The 12732-nt window shown below is 50.2% G+C and overlaps 1 protein-coding gene across 4 annotated transcripts in view; it reads left to right on the top strand.

Annotated features, from left to right (window-relative positions):
• The window catches only part of FRMPD1 (FERM and PDZ domain containing 1), a 143986-nt gene that overhangs the window by 46963 nt on the left and 84291 nt on the right, over positions 1–12732 (top strand). For 2 of the 4 annotated variants that reach the window (XM_046021779.1, XM_046021775.1), the window contains exons 1-2: positions 4236–4311; positions 4577–4776. The exons of 1 other annotated variant lie outside the window; for it this stretch is intronic. The gene's annotated coding sequence lies outside the window, so the exon portion shown is untranslated. Of the gene's footprint in view, positions 1–4230; positions 4312–4576; positions 4777–12732 lie in introns of those variants that run through there. One more of the 4 variants, XM_046021777.1, reaches the window with a different exon arrangement.

The following is a 12732-nucleotide window of genomic DNA, read 5'->3' as shown; positions in this document are numbered from 1 at the left end:
CTTATGGGAAATAAATCCAAACCTCAGATGTTTTAGTCAGGAAGTCTCATTAGGATGCAGCACAGCTTCTCATTATGGGTTATTACATAGTGTCACTAAAAAAAGGCGAGACATCCGAGAGGGACAAGGCGTGATCAAATAGCCATATGAGAAATTGCAGTCTTGCTGTATCTTGTTCTGTGTTAATATTGGATCATTTGATGGTATACTGTCACCAAAAATGACTTCAGAGTGACAAAAACAGAGATTAAACGTGATCTAGATTGAAATGACAGCTTTTAGGGTAAAGTTCTTTTCAGAATCTTCTGTATATTTTATTCATCAATTTATTTTTTCATTCAACAAATATCTATAGAATCCTAGGAAGACAAAAATAAATAAGGTAATTGTCTTTCTCAAGGAGGCTTTGGGAAGGCAGACATGTAAATAAATTATTGTAATGCGGTGTGCTTGGTGCTTTATTTGAAAAGTAGCCCAGCCGCAAAGGAGGGGCTGGGGAAAAACTTTGAGCAGGATTTAGAGCAGAAAGAATTTGACAAGTCCTAGGAAAAGCCAGGAAAGGAGGAAGTCTCCCTGGGTTAGGCATTAGCTTCTGCAAAGCACTTAGCCGGAGGGGATCTAGAATCCTGGGTGAGGCCCAGCACTACTACTGCTGGGCTTCAGAATCTTAGGTCAATGGCTTCACTGCCTGGAGCCTCAGTTTCCCTCTGTGAAAAAGCTGCCTGGGAGTCCTCAGTGCGTACACTGAGCAGAGGCACTACTAAGGCTGGTTGGCAGGGAGAAACAGTGTTTTACCTGTAGTCCCTCTTTTCAGTAGATCCCTAGGTTTTAGGTAGTCTCATTATGCTCCCTGTGCAGAGGAAGACACAGAGAGCTGAGGGACTGTAGAACTTGCTGGAGTCAACACAGATTAACAAGTGGCTGGCTGTGCTGGGGTTTGAGGAAGGGCCCTTTGGCTGGGACTGTATTTTTTAGCTCTATGCTCCATGTCTTTCATTGCATAAACTATTACGTGTAAAGCACTTAAAACGGTGCCTGGCACATAGTATTAAATTAATAAATTGTAGCTATTTTAGGGTGCCTAGGCGGCTCAGTTGTTAAGCATCTGCCTTCGGCTCAGGTCATGATTCCGGGTCCTGGGATGGAGCCCTGCATCAGGCTCCCTGCTCAGCGGGGAGCCTACTTCTCCTTCTCCTGCTCCCCCTGCTTGTGTTTCCTCTCAGTCAAGTAAATAAATAAAATTTTCAAAAAAAATTATAGCTATTTTTACTCTTGTGAAATATGTTGTGCCCTAGGATTTGGCATGAGGTAATAGGGTGACATCTGGATGGGGCTGTAGCTGTCAACGGGTCAGATTACTGAGGGCTTCATGCCATGCCAAGCATTTAGGATTTTATCACAGGGTCAGGAAGAAACAATGGAGGTATCTTGAGCCGAAGAGTGACTTGTCAGATTCATGTTTTGGAAAGATCCCTGGCGGCATGAGGAAGATGAACCGCAAATTGGCTAGACAAGTTGCATTTACTGCGGCTTCACCGAGAAATGGTGAGGTTCCAACTATGTATAAGTAAGGCCCAGGCAGCTAGCAAGATGAAGAGGAGACGTGGATAAGAGGTGTATAAGTAAGGCCCAGGCAGCTAGCAAGATGAAGAGGAGACGTGGATAAGAGGTGTTAAGGAGACAGTTGACTCGACTCAGTGCCCAGGCGGGTATGAGTATCAGGAAGCAGGAAGAGTCTAGAACATTCCCTTTGGTTTTGGTTTCAGGGTCTGACAGGCAGTTAGTTCTCTGCGTTTGAAGCACAGAAGAAGGTCCAGGTTGAAGCCATGCATCTGCTCTGCTCAGTGAGAGAGAAGAGACAAAAGAGACCAAGAGGAGACATGAGCAACATTTGCATTTAACCAGCTGGCAGACAAGGAAGTCTGAGGGAGAAGAGTAATCAGAATGGGAACCTGGGCAGAGAGTGGCAGGAGCCAAAAGGTGAAATTGCTTATGCATTAAAGCTCCTGAAGAGGCAGATGCTTCTGGCAGGGGCAGCTAGGAAATGGAGAGGGACAGGACACAATTCCGTGGGAGAAATTTGTACTCACTGGACAAGAGGGGTGAGTTTTTGTTTTCCTTTCTGACAAGTGCCCTCTTCAGTCTTTGATAATCTGCATTAGGGAAAGTAATTTGGTTCTTAATCTTTATCTACAACACATAATCTTAAAAAATTAAACTCTAGTTAGAGATAATTATAGATTTGCATGCAGTTGTAAGAAATAATGTGGACAGGTACAACACTGAATTTTTTAGAAGCTTACTTCATTTCCACCATGGCTTCAGAATTTTCCATTTTTTGTCCACTTTCCTGAATGATGCTTATTCTGAGGCAGAGTTTGGGTCACTGTATCTACAGAGGAGACAGGAAGCGGGAGACGGGAAGCCGACCCCAAGGAGTGAAGGGCTAACTCAGCCCATGGATCTGGGTGGCAGAGGAGCTGGGGCACCGAGAGAAGACAGATTTTTTTTTTTTAAGATTTTATTTATTTATTTGACAGAGCGAGATCACAAGTAGGCAGAGAGGCAGGCAGAGAGAGAAAGGAGTACGCAGGCTCCCTGCCAAGCAGAGAGCCCGATGCGGGACTCGATCTCAGAGATCGAGTGATCCCCTGAGATCATGACCCGAGCCGAAGGCAGAGGCTTAACCCACTGAACCGCCCAGGCACCAGAGAAGACAGATCTTTGAGGCACTGAGGGCAAAGAGATCTTGCAGGTAGCTAGGAGGCCTTTCAAAGACAAAGAGCCTCTGAGGAGAGAGGTTTTGAATAGAAGCCTGGATTTGTAAGTAAAAGGTAGAGAGGAGGTAGGGGCCCAGTGCCTTTCTTCAGGTGGGCCAGGAATGTTCCAATGGCTACAATGCTATTTTTGGTTTGTTTTGTTTTTTTGATGAAGGACACCCTTATTAGCATGCATTTGTGCTCCATTCCATCACCAGAGTGACCTAACATTCCAACCTGATGGGGCCCTTCCCTACTCAAAACTCTTCCTTGTCTTGCTTCAGCTCTCAGCTCCCTCCTTCCCTCCCTGGGATCCCTTTCATCTTTGGGTCTTTGCTCTTGTGGCCTCTGCCTAGAAAGCTCTCTCCACACTTCTCCCTTTGACTGCACAACCTCCTTGGCCGTTCCAGGTTTCTGTAGAGCCAGCATGCTCTCCAGGAGGCCTTCTTCCCTCTCTCAGCCAGTGCAGGTGCCCCTCCTTGGCAGCCTGGGATCACATTATTGTTAGAAGAAGTGTGTTGATTAATAGCCGTTTAGACAGTACATTCGAGAGGGCATGATAGTGCTTTATTTGAAGCTGTATCTCCAGTGTCCAAAGCCGTGAGAAGATTCTTCAGCAAGGAGAAGTGTTCTCAGGCAGAGGCATGGGTTTGGGTCTGATGTATAGAGAGGTGGTCGGACGGGAGGCAGAATAGTAGTTAAGATGGCCCAGGGAGTCAGAAGGGGGCTGAGTGACAGTCCCAGGGCACCCCAGCATTTTAGGGCTTTGGGATTTGAGGGTCCCGCAAGGGGACCAAGAAGGAGAGGTTCGAGAGCTTCAGGAAAGCTGAGGGACCCCAGTGTTCAGGGATGAGGGCCGTAGTGCCGAAGTGGGTCCACCTCTTCCATCCTCCCACAGCCCTCAGCTCCTTCTGCTGAGAGGAGGGCAAGTTGGGGTCATCTGCAACACTCCCCCCCTCTCCCCCCCAGTCCCTCGTAGTTGGAGTTCTTCGAGAGGCCTTGCAGTATGACAGCCAGAGGAGGGGTGGGGTGAGAAGGAGATCTTTCGTTGGGACTCTTCTGGATTCCAGCTCCGGCCCCACTGCCGCCGGGCTGGGTGACCTTGGGGAGCCCCTTTCCTCTTTCAGCCTCAGTCTCCCCGTGGGTACTCGGCGGACGCTGCTCGCCCAGGTGGGGAGCCGCGGAAGGCCGGCGGAGGCAGGGCCCGGGTGGGAGCGGGACCGCCCACTGCGGCGGGCCGGGACCTCCGGGGCCCGCGGAGGCGGCGCGCGGGGCTCCTCCCCCGGGCCGAGGGTCGCGGCGCCGGCAGCTGGCGGCCCCGCAGCTGCAGCCTCAGCACCTGCCGCGGCCAGACGGCGCGGGCGCGGCCGGCCCCTCCGCTCCCCCCTCCGGCTGCAGCCGCCGCGCGGGAGGCGGAGCCCGAGCCGAGCCCGAGCCGAGCCGCTTGCCCGAGCCTTGCCCGCGTCCGTGCCCGCCGCCGGGCGGGGCCGCCCCTCGCCGAAAGCGTCAGCTCTCCCGGTCCGCGTCCGCGCGGGCGGCGCCTCCTCTGCAGGTAAGGGTGAGGTCCCGGCGCTGCAAAGTTTTGGGGGGGACTGACGGTCTACGCCCCGGGCCTGCGCCTCCGGGAGCAGCAGGCTGCCTGTCCCTCGGCTTCCTCCGCGCCGCCCTCCGCGGTGCGCTCCGTTTGCACCGCCGGCCCCGGGTGACCCGCGCCCGCCTCCAGTCCTCGTGTTCCCATCGCTGTGGGAGGCGCGTCCGCGGGCTCGCTCAGGGCCTGCAACGGTTAAATCTCTCACAGTATCAATATGTTATTTAAGTTTTGGAGATCTGCATGGTGGAGTGCAAAGAGCGGCAAACCGGAAGGCGGGAGACCTGGGTTCAGGTGCGGCCACAGCCAGCGCCAACTTTCTGAATGACCTCGGACCAGCCAGCCCTGCCCCGTCTCGATGGCCACACCTGGAGTAGGATGGGTTCGCCGGCGATGGTCATCTGAAGTGCATGCCTGTGTTGCCATTTTGTGAGTCAGGGGCAACCCTGAGTGTCTCAGCTCCAGGGTTCCTTGGGACAGGGGTGGAACCCACAAAGATCAATCTGGGCCGGGGGCGGCGGTGCGGGGCGGGGGGTGGGGGTGGGGGAGAGGTGGATCACGTCGCTAACCAGCTGCAGTTTTGGCTGAGTTGTAGGGGGGTTGTTGAGCCAGTCTCTGGGAATAGAGGATGCTCCCAGAGCTAGGAGTCTGGGCCCTGGCTTCTGGTGACCCCTCTGCCATCCGCTGATTGTGTGACCTTCAGCAAGTCCCCCCTCCTGGTTTTGCTCCCCGCCCCAAGTGGGGAGGGAGGAATGTGCACTAGGTGATGGTTGTGGCCCTTTCGTGGTAGAGTCTGGAGAGTTAGAATCTTCCAGGTCTCTCCATTTAGGATTAGTTTGGGTAGAGGAACTCTTTCACTAAACATCCACCCAGCACTTGCAAATCGGAGTTTAGAAAATAAAGGAGGCATTTGCGGTGTGCTTTGGGAGTCCCGAAATAGACATGGCAAGGATTGGTGAATGTTGGCCTTCCCTCCTTCAGTGCTTTGGACCATCATAAAATATTCAACAGCATAATGATTTGTTTTCAGAGTGGCTTATAGATCAGGAAGCATTTCTGTTTGTGAGTCAGTTATTTTTGTGAAAACCTCAAAATAGTTGTTTGGGGGAAAAAAATAAGGCACTGTTGTAGGGGTCCTGGCAGAGAGGCCAACATCTACTTATTTCTAAAGTGATGTTTTCCAATCAAGATGACATAGAAAATCACTCTAAATCAGGCGTTCTTTAGTGGGTGTTCAACAGGGCATAGTTGGAGAGGCCTACAGTTTGGCCAAGTCCGTATTTTCCAGGATGGGTGCATTCTGGTGCAGCTGGGGCAGAACAAGCATGAGGTAGTTAGCTGACCTCCTAGAAGGTGAGCTTTGTTCTTTTTGCTCAATCTGTCCCCCTTGGGCTGCAATTAGCGTCTCCCCAGTGTGTGGGTGAAATCCATTACTATGAAAGGGTTCTTATGGAAGTGATTTTATTATTTTATTTCCTTCCTTGACTTCCTGGTTTTGAGTTTCAAGCTTTATGAAATCAGAGAACTAGTAAGATTGTGCTTTGTGACTAGGACAGGAACACGCCGGAGTTGTGGTACATAGGTTTGCCTTTCCCCAGCTGTACTCTGTAGCTGAAGTTAATTTGTCCAGAGCCTTTGATGGGTCAGGTGCAGTAGAATGTCCCCTGTCCTTTCCCTCTCCCTTCTTCAGGGGTTCGACAAGCACTTTCTCACCACTCATTCAGGAGGAAACAAATAGGAAAAATACCGGTAGGCCTTCCCCTCCAGGAGCTCAGGGTCTAGTGAGGAAGAAAGAGGAAGATACTTCAGGTCATTCTGGAAGTTATTACTGGGCATCTCAGGGGACACCGAGGAGGGCACATTCGAACTGGGGATAATGGGGAATACCGCACCACAGAAGGTGGAAGGAAGAAGAGGATTTCAACAGGTGGTGGAAAGTGGCAAGGCCCTTTTAGGTCGAGGAACTAGTGTGAGCGAAGCTACAGGATCCGGAAAGCTCAGGACCCAGATGGAGAACACCGGGACAGGTGGGAGCAAGGAGAAGGCAGAACACTTCAGAGCAGAGGACAGTGGGGAGAAGCTCAGGCGGCTCACAACTTGGGCTTGAATCTACACTGGTTTGGGGATATTGGGCTTCTGAACTTACTTTTTGCATTAGTAAAGGGGGAATAATAATTCCAAATGCACCAGTTTAAATGAGATCATGTATAAAGTGCCTAACAGTGTTTGCACAATGATAGAGATTTAATAATAGTTTCTTTTATTAGAGTGTTCACAGGCAAGCTCCGTAAGTGTTGCTAGTCGCCACTGAAGTAAATGAATGGTGCCTTTTGTTTTAGCATAGGTATTGACTTGGAACCTCACCATCGGACTGGACGTCCTGTGCCAGGGCAATTTGTATTCGAGGTACATCCTGATTCAAGAGCAGGGGGTTTTTGTTCTTCGGGGGTGCTCAGATCAGACACTGACATCAACAACAGACAATGCCCTGTAAATACTGTTAGGTGGTGGGAGGCCAGAGGGAGGTTTAATCAGAACACGCAATCCCTGCCTCCCACAAGCTTATCACTGTGTGCTCAAGGACTCAGGTGGGGGGATTTGACAGTCAGACACAGTTATAAATACATCGGCATTGTCCATGTTTTCTGGGAACCATCTGCCTTAGTGTGAGTTGCTGGGGATTTATAGTACCAAGGAGGAGACTAGGATAGGAGGGTGAAGAAGGACATTGCAATACTTTATGAACCCGTGTACACCATGAGGCAGCCATAATACTGTCCTGCATTTGTTCATGCAACACCTACTCATAGAACACCTTCTCTGTGCCAGGCAACCATTCTAGGTGCTGCAGGAACACACTAGAACCAAAGAGAAGATACCTGCCTTCCTGGAGTTTATATTCTAGTAGGAGACCATGGGAACACCGTGAATGAGTAAACCCATAAATAATTACAGGCTGGCTAAGAGCTGAGAAGGAAATGAGCAGGGTAAACTGAGAGAAGGTGCTGGGGGTGGTGGAGGAAGGCCTGCCTGAGTCAGTGGGAGCTGAAGGAGAGAAAGAGCCAGTTGGGACTAGAGCTGGGGGGCAGGAGCGGGGTGCAGTTCAGGTCAGTAAGAGGCTGTGCGGCTTTGGCGTGAGAATGCAGACTCTGGGCCACAGCATCTGGATTTGAATATCGGCCCCACTGACAATTAAGTTTATTCCACTGTCAGGTTATTTAATCTCCTGGGTTTCAGTTTCTTCCCCATAAGCTGGGCATAATAACCCTACTTGATAGAGTTGTTTGGGAGTTAAATGAACTGATATATGTAATGTACTTGAAATAGTGCCAGGTATGTAGCAAGCACCAAGTGAAAGTTAAATTAAGAGGGTGGGTTGACGGTGAAGGAGGGAACAGCAAATGCAAAGGCCCTGAGGTCTGAAAGACTGTGTGTGTTCTACGACCAGACAGGCTGTGTATGTGGATATTACCCCCATAGTTATTGGAAGACACCAGAGCAGGTTCTCTGCTCCTTCAGGACAGAACTAGGTTTTAGGAGTCCTGAAAAGAGGAACATCCAGCCATAGTACCCTTCCCTGCCAGGTCAGGCCCAGAGTGGTGTGGTGAGCTGCTGCCCACTTTGGGAACATCCCACTGTAGATCCACTTCTTTAAGATCTCTTCCCCTCCCTCCCTTCATCTCTCCTTTTCTTACCCTCCCGCTCCTGCCCCTTCCTTCTTTCCTCTCTGTCCCTCTCTCCCTCACCTCTTCTCCCTTCCCCCCATCTCTTCTCTCTGCAAGCCATGAAGACTAGAGCCCCTGGAATGCTCACTCGTGCAAAATGGAAATATGCTTGGTGTCACCAAAGCCAGCCTTGCCCACCTGCTGTGTGATACCCTCTGGCGAGCATCCTCCCACTCCCATGGAAATTCCATGGCGAGCATCCTCCCACTCCCATGGAAATTCCATGGCACTGCGGGGGGTGGGGGGCGGTGGGCACCACATAGTCATCTACTACCTTACTCTCTCCCTTGATCCCTCTTGGCTGACATCCAGTCACTCACCAAGTCCTGTCATTTTTACTTGCAAAACCTCTCTCAAACGTGTCCCCACATTTCCATTCTGTCTCTGAACATCAGCCCTCTGTTTTGTGTAATGGATGGCCCAGAGACCTGCAGTGGGTCTCCTGTGGCTGGATAATGAAGTCCAGAGTCCTCAGGCTGGCAGACATGACGGGCTGTCTCCATCAGTTCTCTCCATTCCGCCCCCCTCCCCCAACTCTGTCCTCCACACTTAATCCCTCCAGCATTTGCCTCTCCATCTGGCCCCTCTGCCGGCATGTACCGCAGCCCTGGTGGTCATGCCCACGCCTGAGGGCCCAGCTCAAACCCTGTTTGCCCTAGCAGCTGTCTTCCGGACCCCCTCATCCCAGGGTTCTCATCTTCCCCTGAGCTCCTGCCGCATTCGGTACCGCTCATAGGGAAGCCATCACCATCAACCGTGGAGGATTTTGTGTGCGGTCACTTTCGCTTGTGGCCATGGCCTTGAGAAGTCCCTGGGAGGCCAGACACAATGTCCCTCTGATGTCTGCCCCACAACCCTTCTCACAGAGCCTAGCCCCAGTGCAAGCTTGATACGTGTTTGCTGTAACGGATTGACGAAAGCCTGCGATTTCCCTGAGATCTGAAATGGTTTGAGTCATGCCAGAAACACGATGCTGATGCTCAGGGCTTGGGGTCCCCAGCTGAACGCACTTGAGACATTCTGATGCCTTGAAATGTAGGTCTTTCTTTCCATGAAGAGGCGATGTCACTTCAAACATGAGTCTGAATTTTGAATTTAGCTTTCCAATACGGCCTATTTTTAATTGATATACTATGTAAAAAAGGAATCTCCAAGCTAGATAAACTTATCAATAATTATCTATATCATAAAAGGATGTTTTACCTTACCGAAAGATCTGGTATGGAAAGCTTTCAAATACCGAACATGACCATGAACTTAACCCCATTCAGTATATAAAATTTTGATTTATGCATAGCTGTTGTAGCCGTACTTCTACTATAGTCTAAGATATGCACCAAACTTAATATGCATTCATGGAAGAATAATGCTCTCCTTGGGTAACTACAGATTACATTATGCAGCCCTGCAAATATGAGTGGTTTGTTTGTTTTTTTTAAATAATGAACTATCTGCCTGAAGGACAATGGAAAGCCCTATTTGGTGCTTGGCCACCTGGTGTGAGGGCAGTAACCATTGATTTCACTCAAGTGACCCAGTATTTTCAGGGACCTACCTGATGTTTGGAGACCCTTTTGCCGGCGGTTAGAAGTGGTTTGGGCTTCCAGTCATTTCACAAGCTGGCTGATAAATGATGTGTGTACTTAACACTGGTACTTTTTTAGAAAAAGCTGGTGGGGGGGGGGGAAGACACTAATTACAAGCTAATCTAAAAATATGAAATATGGCAAATCTAAAAATATGAAAGTCTATTGCTTTGACCTCTCTTGAGGAGTGATCTGAGGAGCTCAGCCATTTCAGTGAAAGGGTAACATGGCAAATTTTCAAAATCCTGAACGGAAAGAGCTTCAGAGGAATCATCCGGATGTAACAGTGCTTAGTTCTCTGAGATTTTGACTTAAGAGAAGACAGATGTGCAGGCAGACGAGAAATGCTGGCTTCCTGTCCTCTGAGTATCCAGAATGTAGGGTGTAGGCTAGCATTTGTTACAACCAGCGATAACCATACTCCTCCTCCCCCACAAAAACCCCCTCCAAAACTAAGTTTTGAGCGGTAACATAGGTAAGCCTCTCTGGTACTGCTTTGTTGTTTTCTTTGTTTCAAATGTAGTATTCAGAAGAATGCAAAAGGAAAAGCAGTTATGAAAATAAACATGGAGTGTCTGTTCTTTCTGATTTTCCCTGGAGAAGGACATCAAGCCCAAAGCTCCCTTGGTACAGGGACATAAGCTTTTGGCTTCTGGTCAGGTTAAAGGGTGATGTCCATATGGACATACACGCTCTCCCTCTTTCTTCTTCTGCTCGGTGTCAGAGACATTTGTATACAGGAGCAGGAAGAATTATTTCTTTCCTGAGCTCATTTCTGGATGGTTGCATTATTTAGTTTTTTGTTTCTACAAAGGCTGTGTAATAAGTTCCTTAGTTAGAGCACTCCTCGTCTATATGCCAAAAGCCCAGACGCATGAGAAATATTGTACAGGATATTTTAACCAACAGTCATAGACCTCCAAACAGAGTTGCCAACTCCGGAGATGATCAGCTATAGCCTTTTCTGGTGCAGGAATTCCCCTAGCACACCCAGCCTCTTTCTGCTTGGACCTGCCAATCCCCGAGGCATTTCTCTTCCATTGTCAGTTGGCTCTGATTATTAGAAAGTTCTTCGTTATGTTGAACTAGACTTTCTCTCCAGGCTGTGGCTGCTCCATTGGCCTCGATTCTGCCCTTTGAAGCCCCACACAAAAATCCATTTCTTCTTCCCCACGATGGCCGTTTAAGCCATTTGGACAAAGACAGGTCCCCGAGGCTTCACTTCCTAAATCAGAGCATCCCGTTTATCCAGTCCCCTGTAAAAGGCAGAGCAAAGAATTGGACACAATGGCCATGCAGGTGAGTCTGACCAGCGTGGAAGGGAGCAAGACCTTGACGACCTCACTTCAGAGTCTGGTTTTTTTGCAATCGGCACAACCTGAGACCTGGTTAGGTTCCCCATGGGCACCCCCTAGAGTTTGCTGGGGAACCACATGCACGCTGGTGGGATGTAGAGGAGAGTGTCCGGGACTAGTGGCTGATGTGGAGTGGCTCTGGGTGAGGCAGCCCCCTCTCTGGGACCCAGATCCCTCATCAGTCATAACTTCTCAGGCGCTATATTAGTCTCCCGTGGCTGCAGTCACAGATCACGGCAGCCTCAGCTGAAAAACAACAGACGTGTGTTCTCTCACAGTCCTGGAGTCCAGAAGTGAAGTCAAGGGGTCAGCAGGGCTGCACCACCTCGGAAGGCTCTAAGGGATTTTTTTCTCTGCCTCTTCCAGCTTCTGGTGGCTGCCGGCGTTCCTTGACTTGTGGCCAGTCACTGCCAGCTCTGCCTCCCTAGTCCCATGGCTGCCTCCTGTCTGTGTCAGATCTCCCCCTCCCTCACTCTTATAAGGACCCTTGTCATTGCATTTAGGGCCCACCTGGATAAACCAGGCTAAGCTCCTCACAAGACCCTTCACTTACTTTTATCTGCAAAGATCCTTTTGCCAGTTAAGGTGACATTTGTAGATTCTGGGATTGGGGTGTGGACATTGTTCTCAGGCCACCATTCAGCCTTTGGCTTTCTACTTTCTCTCCTCATGTGACTGTCTTCTCTGGCCTGTATTCGAGCCCAGCTGTCCGGGGTCCCCAGGCTCAGGTTTTCATTCTGCAGGTTTCACGTGTCTTCCTTTCTTCGGGATGGTGGCTGCTGCTCTGCGGGGCTGTGTCCTGCACATGTGGCCGGTCTTTCTGGTCCTTCGGTCCTCATTGGCAGGCCCTGGCTGGTCAGTGGAGTTTTTATCAATGGGAAGGAGAAGCTGTGGCTATTAAAATATTCATGACCAGTTCTTAGACTTAGGGGAGATCTCGTAGTGAACGTGCTCTGGATAGAGAAGGGACTCAGAGCGGAAGAGCCAATGTCCTTCCATCTTCCCTCCAATTCAGTCCGAGATTGGCTCATTGAACTTGAGGCAAATTATTTACATTCTCTGCACCCAAGTACATCTATCTTTCTGCGAAAGACCAGGAAATGTGTCTTCGCAGCTTTCAGAGTGTGTTGGAGCATGATCGTTTTTTAGGTTGCCTGTCTCGGAAGGTCACGGCCCTTTACCTGGAGTCTTAAGTCATTGCAGGCTGATGGGGCATCCAAATGCAATGCCAGTAAAATAGACTTTTCTCCAAAGAGGATCACTTTGTTTGCAGTCAACATGCCAGAGGGCCAAAAAGGCCTAGGGCAGGCAGGAGTGTTGGGTCTGGAGAAGCTGGTGCTGGAGCTGAGGAGAAGCCACAGGAGGACGGTGGCCCGAGGAGGGGGTCTAGCCCTGAGCACCTCTAGGCTCTGCTTGGGGTTCACACCTGCCCAGAGCGTCCTCCTTCACTGCTGTTCCTGTCGGTTCTGTGTGCTTTGCTGAGAAAGGTGTGTGCAGGGTTGGGGGCAGGAAGGAGTGGCGAGGAGGGAGGAGGCTGATGACTCAAACAGCCCTGCCCCGCCTGCAGCCAGCAGCAAGTCTTTGGAGGGCAGGGTGCAGTGTGATGCAGAGACTCATGAGAGCCCTGGCGAGGGCTGGCCATGCCTTGGGTGAGATCCAGGAAGGTTTCCAGGAGGGACTGGCATAGAGCAGTGCATTGAAAGTACCCTCAGTCATGTC

Source organism: Meles meles, chromosome 11, assembly GCF_922984935.1.
Source record: "Meles meles chromosome 11, mMelMel3.1 paternal haplotype, whole genome shotgun sequence".
Taxonomy (NCBI): domain Eukaryota; kingdom Metazoa; phylum Chordata; class Mammalia; order Carnivora; family Mustelidae; genus Meles; species Meles meles.
The sequence above is the reverse complement of the archived record's forward strand: the minus strand, read 5'-3'. Positions and strand labels throughout refer to the sequence as shown.